Source organism: Triticum dicoccoides, chromosome 7B (assembly GCF_002162155.2).
Source record: "Triticum dicoccoides isolate Atlit2015 ecotype Zavitan chromosome 7B, WEW_v2.0, whole genome shotgun sequence".
In the NCBI taxonomy this organism is placed as follows: Eukaryota; Viridiplantae; Streptophyta; class Magnoliopsida; order Poales; family Poaceae; genus Triticum; species Triticum dicoccoides.
In genome coordinates this window covers 195,090,196-195,101,303 of record NC_041393.1, presented here as the reverse complement: position 1 = coordinate 195,101,303, position 11,108 = coordinate 195,090,196, and the positions used below count along the sequence as shown (strand labels likewise).

At 47.0% G+C, this 11,108-nt stretch overlaps 1 pseudogene; it reads right to left on the bottom strand.

Annotated features, from left to right (window-relative positions):
- Positions 1–7,932: 7,932 nt before the first annotated feature.
- Positions 7,933–10,798, bottom strand: LOC119342013 (annotated as a pseudogene).
- Between the last annotated feature and the right edge of the window lie 310 nt (positions 10,799–11,108).

Genomic DNA, 11,108 nt, shown 5'->3' with positions numbered 1-11,108 from the left:
TCTCCACGCTGCTCACCTACCACCAGATCGAACCAGGGGGCTGACTGCTCTCGCTCTCCACGCTGCTCACCTACCACCAGATCGAACGAGAGGAACACCAGTCGAAGGAGGGAGAAAAGGGGATCGAGGGAAGCGAACCAGGGGGCTGACTGCTCTCGCTCTCCACGCTGCTCACCTACCACCAGATCGAACGAGAGGAACACCAGTCGAAGGAGGGAGAAAAGGGGATCGAGGGAAGCGAGAAGGAGAACCAGATCGAATCCACTGATCCTCTCCAACGACTTCTCGATGTTCTGCTGCGAGGCTTCTCCGTCCTGACCGACTGCTGCTACTCGTCTCCAACACCTACGCCCGTGCCGCTCTACTCCAACATCGACGCCCGCGCCGCTCTGCTTCAACTCCGACGACCGCCGCTGCGGCATCTCCTGCGGGGCGCTGGACACCAGGTGGTTCTCTGCTTCAGGTGGTCGGCTGACCTCCCGCGAAGGCCACCACGATTCCTCCCCAAGGCCGGGCCCTCCGCTGCTGATCTTCACCAAGTCCTCTTCACCACGCTGCAGCTCAACCCCAAGGATCCTCTTCTGCTACTCTTCTTCGCCTGCAACTTCTACAGCTTTGAATCGAGGATCATCAAGACCCATAGGCTCTGAACCTCTCTCTTCTCCTGTTACTGTTTTCTGAATATATGCACTGTTGGATCCGAATATTGCTCTGTTTCCTATGTACCCTTGCTGAAATCTCATGTATTCTTGCTGGATGGTTGTGACACTTGCTGAATATTAAGTTAGTAGTTATTCTCCTGTGAGCTGCTGTCACTTTAATTGATTGCATGAGTGTGTGTGATGTCTGAACCATTTACCTTTGCTGCATATTATTTTTGTTTTACCTTGCTCTAGTAATTGCTTGTTGTCACTACTGTTTGATTCATCTGTCCGGTTATTCTGAATGTTTCGAGTGTGTGCTTCGAAGTTCTAGATCCCTGTGGAGAACACGACATCCGTAGTTTGGGCGTAAAAACCCCGCTATATTACAAATCATCACATGTTCTCCTTGATCTTCTTGGAGATCTATTCGATGTAACTCTTTTTGCGGTGTGTTTATCGAGATCCGGTGAATTGTGGGTTTATCATCAAGTTTATCTATGAGAAATATTTGAATCTCCTCTGAATTCTTTTATGTGTGATTAAGTTATCTTTGCAAGTCTCTTCGAATTATCAGTTTGCTTTGGCCTACTAGATTGATCTTTCTTGCAATGGGAGAAGTGCTTAGCTTTGGGTTCAATCTTGTGGTGTCCTTTCCCAGTGACAACAGGGGCAGTAAGGCACGTATTGTATTGTTGCCATCGAGGATAAAAAGATGAGGTTTATATCATATTGCATGAGTTTATTCCTCTACATCATGTCATCTTTTCTTAATGCGTTACTCTGTTCTTTATGAACTTAATACTCTAGATGCATGCTGGATAGCGGTCGATGTGTGGAGTAATAGTAGTAGATGCAGGCAGGAGTCGGTCTACTTGTCACGGACGTGATGCCTATATACATGATCATGCCTAGATAATCTCATAATTATTCGTTTTTTTATCAATTGCTCGACAGTAATTTGTTCACCCACCGTAACACTTATGCTATCTTGAGAGAAGCCACTAGTGAAACCTATGGCCCCCGGATCTATCTTTTATCATATAAGCTTTCAATCTACTTTTATTTGCATCTTTACTTTTCCAATCTATATCATAAAAATACCAAAAATATATTTATCTTATCTTATTATCTCTATCAGATCTCACTTTCACAAGTGGCCGTGAAGGGATTGACAACCCCTTTATTGCGTTCGTTGCGAGTTCTTGTTTGTTTGTGTAGGTGCGTGGGACTTTTGAGGAGCCTCCTACTGGATTGATACCTTGATTCTCAAAAACTGGGGGAAATACTTACGCTACTATTGCTGCATCATCCTTTCCTCTTCAAGGAAAACCAACGCAATCTCAAGACGTAGCAGGGCCGAAAGAGGGAGGTGCCGCGCCGGTTGCAGCCCCTTGGACGAGGTGGTTCCCCTGCCGCTTCCTCTTCAAGGCGGCGGCGGAAGGAATTTGGTCAACACCGGCATGAACGGGGGCGGGCGGACGGAGCGACGGCAATGGAGGTGGCAGCAACACATGTTGTGGGGCACCCGGCCACTGCGAGTACTCCATCGGGTGGTTTCCGGCGCCGCGAGGCCGGACGCCGAGGTCGCAGGCGAAATTTGAGGTGGCGGCGGCGCGGAAGCAACCGGAACTTATTTCGCGCCACGGAAAAGGGGATCCGGTAAAAACAAAGGGATTCTAGTAGATATGATGGAAATCGGCCGGGGTTTGTAGGATCCCGCAAAAAATCCGGAACAGACGAATATACGGGATCTATTTCGGACGGAAAAAACGGTTGTCCCGTAAACTGGCGGTTATTTTGCCGGACGGCCAGGTTTACGGGATTTGCTAGAGATGCTCTAGGATGAAATATGACGTACTTGGATGCAGGGGAGAAAATGTGAGGTGTGACCGATCACTGCTTGCGGACGTGCCCGGTCCCGTTCACGGGTGTTTGAGGGATCAGATTTGGTGTCCGCGGTTGTAGATGCTCTGACCTCCGAACTGTTCCAAAGCTTTTTCTCCATGTATGCATTGCTATATATTCTGAACATACAACAAAAGATTAAAAAGAAAGAAGAGTACTGCTGTAAAATTGCTGGTTCTATGCTTCTATTCCTGGTCTCCTCTCTAGATATCCATGCATACCGCAACAATGCCGACGACGTCCTGCCAAGAATGCAACAAAATGCACACCAAGAGGTCGCTGCGTCTTCTGGCATGATGCGTTCTTTCCCTCTTACTTGTAAACGTGCACGTGCAACGCACGTATATCCGTAGAACAATGTGTCTCTGCTTTTTGGTTTGAGCTAAAAAAATCACTTGGGTAAGTAGATCTCACATGTTCAACATCGACTCAGCTCCCCTGATGTATTGTAAGATGCAGTTGGGTCATTGACATGTGGGCCAAACTGCTGCCAGACCCACCAGTCAGTGGGCCAACTGCACCTTGCAGTATGGCACGGGAGCCTCGTCCGTTCAACATGTGGATGCCTCAAAACCCAAGAAAGTGGTCAAACTTTCACATTTTTTTACTTCTTCTATTAACTGGTTAATTTTTTGATTAACCGGTATCTTAGCTCAGCAAATGTCGAAACATTTCCACTTTGCAACTATTATAGTACATCACAAAAATGGTATCTAAAGATAATTGGTACCAAGGTAAATAAGAGATATTTGGTTGCTCAGTTTAGCCTTCAACAAAATAGCCATTTTCACGTTAAATAAAGATATTCTAAGATAGCAGAAAATTAGGGAACAACATCATGTCTAGATCACACTTGGACTACACAGATCATGTGCCCACTTAACTATGCTTGGTGAACCACAAATATTCCCCAACAAACTGGATGACATAATCCTAATGGTAAACTGAAAACATGTATTGAAGCTAAACATAATTATTTGCTAGGAAAAAATAAATGTTCTAAGAATTATTATAAACTAACATGAATGAACATTCTGAACATTTTGCCTCTTAGATAAATAATAATGTTAAAAAACATATAAATTTTAGATGGATGCATAATGTTTGTGATGTCACTTGGGATATATTTTTAAAAGTGAACACATCACGTTACCACATAAAAATAATAATATGATGTTTCATCCATTTGGTCTCTAATAAGTTGTAAACGATGAACATCAAATTTACTAATTAATCGTATCAAACCCCCATTGTTAAACATATTGTGTCACTGGACAAGCTAATTCTGCTTGATTCTTCTTAAGACAACATGATTGTAGTATGCAACATGATTTCAGTATACAACATGATTTCAGTATACAACATAAGTTGGTCCCAAGAAAAAAGATCTGTTTTAAGAAGGAAATAGGGCTACAATTTACACTCTTCGGTATCCCGTACCATAGGTCGTTCCCTTGATGATTTCTCCCACAGACTCTTGGTAAACTTTCCATTTCCTATGCTTCGGATTGAAGGGGAATCTGTCAAATATTTGCTTAGAAACTGAAATCAGTATGTACTTCCATTTAATTCTAAAAGAACCGGTAATTATAAGCTCTAATTGTGTGGTAGCATCTAGGGTGAGCATGCAAAATAAAATCATATGCATTTTGGGCTCTGACAATTCAACTCTGTCAAACAACAAAGTGAGTAGAAATATGTGGAATGGATGGCAATATATTCAAGTGAAATTACTCACACTTGTAATTTTAGTCCATAATGCCTTCTACCATGGTCCACAACTTATACATATGTCATATGCTAGTACTACACGGTGCATAACTACATATAGAAGACAATGCAATTGGCGACTGTTTTTTCAGGAGGGGTTATGTTCATATTGTGAGATGAACCAGTTGCATATAAATCTCAAAATACAGAACCATGAAGAAAGGCAAGGATACCCAGCAGTACATACACCTAAGAGCACCTCAATGTGACCAATAAATATAAAATATGAAAGTAACAAAAGAGAGCATGCTAGGAGTCTACATCCAATTTTCTGATAATTTTTATTATTCTGGCTCCCTCATCTGCCATGTTTATTGTGCTTTTTAACTTCTAAGAAAGAAAATGGTTGCTCTTTTATAAGTAGTAAAGATAGCGATGCAGGAAAACTCACTCACGAATAGCTAATCATAAGGCTACTGAATATGAAACAAGAAAAAAAACTGATTCCAATAATAGCCATTTTTCCTTACTTGCCAGTCGTATAAAATAGAGCTAATTACTCGAGCTTCTTCTAAAATTAGGATCAAAGGCCAATGCACGTCTTCACTAATATGAAATGCGCATATCCGAAACAAAACTTTGGAGGAAGACTTTAAGAAATAAGACATACGACAAAAGTAATAACAATGAAGGAAGCAAACAAAAGAGATAGTTAAACCCAAATATGTCAAGCTGGCAGTTGTGTCCTTGACTTTTTTTTAGCTTAGTCCTTGAGTATTATGAAGAGGACAACTTTGTCCCCTTTGAAGAAACAAGTCAGACCTGCATATATTGGACAAATTTGTCCCCTTCGAAGAAACAAGTCAGGCCTGCATATATATGACCAATTGTCACATATATCTAGAGCAAAACAAACAAAATGAAAGTACTATTTTACCTTTTTACTGTGAAGGCTGCATATTCATACATTTTCCATTGTCATCACTACCAAGTTAATACATGAGAGATATATCAATGCATTATCAACTTGAATTTTTGGCTGCTCAATTTCAACAGTACAATCTAGTAGCAGAGGGCAACAATAAAAGAATATTACCTCTTCTCTCATGTCCTTACTGATGCCTTTGCCATATCAAAAATCTTCCTCCAGCCTTCCATTTGACCGTACTTCTGAAATCACCGTGCTGCAGAAAGAAACACCAAGTTCAGCAAGCCAAATGTTCATTTCTATTCTATATATTACCAAACTATAAAATTTGTAAGTTAGGTCTCAAAAGTTCAGCGAGCCAAAAGTTTATTCCAATCAAGTTTTTTATTGGACATCCTATATCGCTTGGACGTGCAAGTCCAGCAATGGATTTGCATTGTACATCCTATAGTAGTATCCATATCTACATCAAGTAGTACATGTCTTGCTATCTTGTAATTTAAATCTATAAGCAGGAATAGTTCATGACTATTCTGAGCAAAACTGGCAATATAAGGACTGTCCAGTGAAGCATGCTCCCTACACTGTACACTGAAAGAGAATGATTGGATTGGTATAACGTGACTGAAGTAACAGAACTTATATCGAGTGAAATGAACCTGAAAAGATTTGCAAGTGAAAGCCCATAAAATAAATTTGATCTTCTCACCATCATTTTGTACAAGCACAATCTGCTTTCTTCCTGTGCATAAAAAATGTTCCAAGTTTTCAGCCTTCTCAATCCTGCAAGAAAGAAAGGGTGGTTTCTCTATGGTCGAAAGGTTATCTAGCTAGCTTGTTCGTGCATGCTTGTCTCCCAAAATCAATCAATATGCGTTCTTGCAAGCACTTGTACGTGCATGATGCTATGGCCGAAAGCACTTCAGACATACGCCTCTGACAAATCACTGCAGGACCTAATTCCGTTTGATGTTGCAAACCTTTAGGGATCTAAAGTCAGCTCTAAAATTAGTCAAAGACCTTGTGAGATTAATATTCCACTTATTAGGACTAACTATAAAAATCAGCTAGGTTAATTTGTACAACAAATTGCAAAAAGATTACTCAGATAAATCAATAAGCGTAAAAGGATGTGGCCAGATAGATTCACCTAATTTTTATGTTTTGCCAGGATATGGCCAGATCGATTCATCGACAAATAACTTGAACCAACAAAAGCCAGCACGGCACTGATTGCTAATTAAGCTATGGCAAACGTACCCATGATGCGACTGGCCTCGGTGACCATGGACGGGTGTGGTTTGGGGGTGGAGGTAGGGATCAGCAGCAGCAATTCTCCCGTGATCTCGACATCGGATCGCATGCCGCAGCACCACCTCCGTCTATGCATGGCAGCGTCAAACAGCGAGCGAGGAGGGCGGACGGATCCCTCGTTGGTGTCGATGCATCGGCTCCATGCTGGTTGACCAGGAGGCCGGGAGCCTCGGTGGCCACCCAGGCGCGTGGCGGCGGCGGGAGAGCGCGGAGGGGCGGCGGCCGAGCGCAGAGGCGCGCGTGCCTTGCCCAGGAGGGCGTCGTGGGGGAGGCGAGGAGGGCTGGTAGTTTTTTCCTTTTTGTCGTGCGTTGCGAGCGTGATTGTAGGCGTAGGAGTTGCGGACGTGCCGCAGATTACGCTTTGAGAAAAAACGTACTTGGCGGACGATTTTCTGGCAGAGTGCGTTCATCCGTTCGCTTGTTTAATAGAAGTCTAGCTAGCTTGTTCGTGCATGCTTGTCTCCCAAAATCAATCAATATGCATTCTTGCAAGCACCTGTACGTGCATGATGCTATGGACGAAAGCACTTCAGACATACGCCTCTGACAAATCACTGCACGACCTAATTCCGTTTGATGCTGCAAACCTTTAGGGATCTAAAGTCAGCTTTAAAATTAGTCAAAGACCTTGTGAGATTAATATTCCACTTATTAGGATTAACTATAAAAATCAGCTAGGTTAATTTGTACAACAAATTGCAAAAAGATTACTCAGATAAATCAATAAGCGTAAAAGGATGTGGCCAGATAGATTCATCTAATTTTTATGTTTTGCCAGGATATGGCCAGATCGATTCATCGGCAAATAACTTGAACCAACAAAAGCCAGCACGGCACTGATTGCTAATTAAGCTATGGCAAACGTACCCATGATGCGACTGGCCTCGGTGACCATGGACGGGTGTGGTTTGGGGGTGGAGGTAGGGATCAGCAGCAGCAATTCTCCCGTGATCTCGACATCGGATCGCATGCCGCAGCACCACCTCCGTCTATGCATGGCAGCGTCAAACAGCGAGCGAGGAGGGCGGACGGATCCCGCGTTGGTGTTGATGCATCGGCTCCATGCTGGTTGACCAGGAGGCTGGGAGCCTCAGTGGCCACCCAGGCGCGTGGCGGCGGCGGGAGAGCGCGGAGGGGCGGCGGCCGAGCGCAGAGGCGCGCGTGCCCTGCCCAGGAGGGCGTCGTGGGGGAGGCGAGGAGGGCTGGTAGTTTTTTCCTTTTTGTCGTGCGTTGCGAGCGTGATTGTAGGTGTAGGAGTTGCGGACGTGCCGCCGATTACGCTTTGAGAAAAAACGTACTTGGCGGACGATTTTCTGGCAGAGTGCGTTCATCCGTTCGCTTGTTTAATAGAAGTATAGATATAGATGAAACAAAGCCGCATAAATTTCAAGTCTAGTCGCAGATTGCATTTCATGCGAACGCTGATTTCAGTTATATCTCACCATCCCAGAGCTCGTCAATTGTTTTGTAAATACTCTGAGAGTCCACCAATGATTCGTTCCTGATTCGCTTAACCTGTTCACCACGAAGAACGCGTTCATTTTCTGCACTCACGGATAACTGAAAAAAAAAGGGCTCTGTACCTGTTCAATTTTAGAAAACTTGTCACACAGTTCGTCAGGAATGGACCAGCCAAACAGGTCAATGTTCTCCTTCAACCTCGACTCATTGGTAGTTTTCGGAAGCACGCTCTGACTCTGCTGGATACCCCATCGCAGAACGATCTGTGCCGGGGTTCTCCCCAAGCTCTCTGCTATCGATGTCACCACCGGGTTATCCGCGACGACTTTCATCCTGCCTAGCGGCGCGTACGCCTGCAGAAAGAAGAACATGAGCAAACTGCCAGAAAATCTTACATGCCAAAGCTTAATGTATCATTTGAACTACTCACAGAGAAATGAACTCCATTGGTGTGGCAGAATGCTCTGAGCTTGGCCTGCTGCCAACCAGGGTGGCACTCCACCTGATCAACAGCCGGAGGAACACGGGCCACGGCAAGCAGATCGGCCAGCTTCTTGGTCGAAAAATTGCTCACACCTATTGCGCGGGCCTTGCCTGAATCGTACAGCTTCTCCATTGCCCGCCAGGTCTCGGGCATATCGAGCTCGACAAAGTTATCAGGGCTCAGCTCACTGCCTTTCCTTATCTGAAAGGGCCAGTGAATCTACCAAGATCCCAGAGTTATCACTTGTTATTAGTGGCGAAGAAATGCAAGCTTAGCTTATCTGCAGCGCACACATTCGAGCCAAGTTACCAGGTGCAGGTCAAGATAATCCAGCTGCAGATCATTCAGAGTGGCGTCGATTGCCGACGGAACGTCTTCGGGCGCGAGATCGCTGCACCTGCATAGCTTGATGCCCCGGTTGTTACGGCACTGATGGGCATGAGCAGATCGAAAAGATAATCGTTAGCAAAAATATCAAAGGGAGCACGCAGTACCATATTTTCGAAGTGATGAAGAGGTCCTGTCGTCTGACGCCGTCGTCGTCGAAGAGCTTGTTCAACGCGACGCCAATCTAGGACCACGTTAAGGGCAAGTGGGCAACACTGATACTAAAGACACGGGTTACAGGATTAGATTAGGACTACCTCCTTCTCGTTCTTGTACAGCGGCGCGCAGTCGATGTGCCGGTACCCGGCCTGCCATGACAAGCAAGCAAGCAAGCAGAGTCAAGGTCCGGGCTCAAGCAGCACCCACAAAGCATGCTTCTGAGCAAAACAAACAGGACATCAAGTGTTTATTGTGTTATTACCTTGACGGCGGCCGTGACAGCGCCGGCGACGGCGCCGGGGCCGGACTTGTAGGTGCCGAGGCCTACCGAGGGGATACGTGCCCCAGTGTTAGTAGGTGGCCATCTTCTTCCTCCTTTCCTCCCGGCCTCTCCTCTTCGTGGCTGTTTGGAACTATACAATTTTTAGAGCAACTCCAACACGCGCGGCAAAACGCGCGCCCGCGCGGTAAAAACAGTTTTTCGCGCGCGCCGGTTGGTTCCGCGCGCTCCAGCGGTGGCGGGAAGTTACTGCGCGCGAGAGAAAGCGGCACGCGGCGCGGTAGATTTGGCGCGCCGCTTCGCGCGCGCCTATAAAGTCCCGCGCTCGCCACGCGCACAGAACATCCACGCACCCTCCTCCTCGCAACCTCGCCGCTTCGCTGACTCACCGCTTCGCCGCCTCGCCGTTTCGCCGCCTCGCCGCTTCGCCGCTTTCCGCGCAACCACCGCCACCATGCCGCCGCACCGCCGGGGTGCTTCGGGCTTTCGCGGCGTCCGCGAGCGCCCCAACGGCTGGTACTCCGCCGAGATACGGGCCGGCGACGTCCGGCTCGGCCTCGGGACGTTCCGGAGCGCGCACGAGGCGGCCCGCGCGTACGACGCGGCGGCGTGGCACTTGGAGAGGCCCCGGTCGCAGATGAACTTCCGGGACGTCTTCACGCGCGAGCAGGCGCAGCGCGTCGCCCCTCCGCCGCGTCTCATCACGGACATGGACCGTGCCGACCACTCTCGGCGGCAGCGCCGTCTCCTCGTCACCGAGGAGGACGAGCGAGCCATGGCGGAGTGGCGCCGTCGCCACCCGGAGGACGTCGACGCCGAGCGTGCCTACTGGGCGGAGAGGACGGCAAGGCGCCGCTCGGAGCGGGCTGACCAGCGTCAGCGGAAGGCACTGGCGAACGAGCAGTGCGACATCGCTGGAGCAGGTGGGAGGTCGTTCTTCACCCCAGACGGTGAACGTTGGGACGACATATGACTCTCAACCTCGGACGACACCGACGAGGATGATGATGGTGATGGTAGCGACTTGGAGTAGTTTTCTATCTATGTATGCCGTAGTATCTATCTATCTATGTATGTCGAACTATCTATCTATCTATGCCTTAGTAGTTGCACCGATGTAAAATATCTTTGTAACATTTTTTTATCTATGCAATTTTAATTTAAAAAATATTGTAGAATGAGCGCGCGCGCTGCATTTTACCGCGCCTGCTGGAGCTGCGCGCGGGTGGCTGCTGGAGCAAACGCTGCGCGCCGCGCCAAACCAGGCGATGGGCGCGCGCCAAATTCGTTTTTACCGCGCGACGCGTTGGGCGCCTGTTGGAGATGCTCTTAGGCAAGTTTGGAACTATGCATGACAGGAAGGGATAAGGAAGGCGACGGAAACTGAGCTGCCACGGACTGACGTGTCCCGGTCAGCCCAGCGCTCGGGCCGCCTCCTGTATACGCCTGTTTGATTCACGGTCTCGAAGAGCCGGCTCGCCAACACGCATCATGCAACAATTGCGTGGGTTGGTCATGTAGGGCATTTTTTCCCTAGACGTGTGATTTTTTTCTTTTTACTAGCAAGATGCCCGTGCATTGCACGAAACACCAAGATGCATTTATTTTACAAAACATCTGTTGTGATGGACCCAAGTGGAAGTAATCACATGTGTAAAATCTAACGTCTCTACTTCTCTACTCTTATAAAAAAACCGAGTTGGTGCTGATGTGTCTGTCATCCTGCAATACCGCCAATCCGATCTATATTTGACGGATAGAAAGCAAATTATGACAATTTTGCAAAATGATACCCGCACCTCTCTTCACATTTGCAGATAAGGCCTTCCCCGTTCA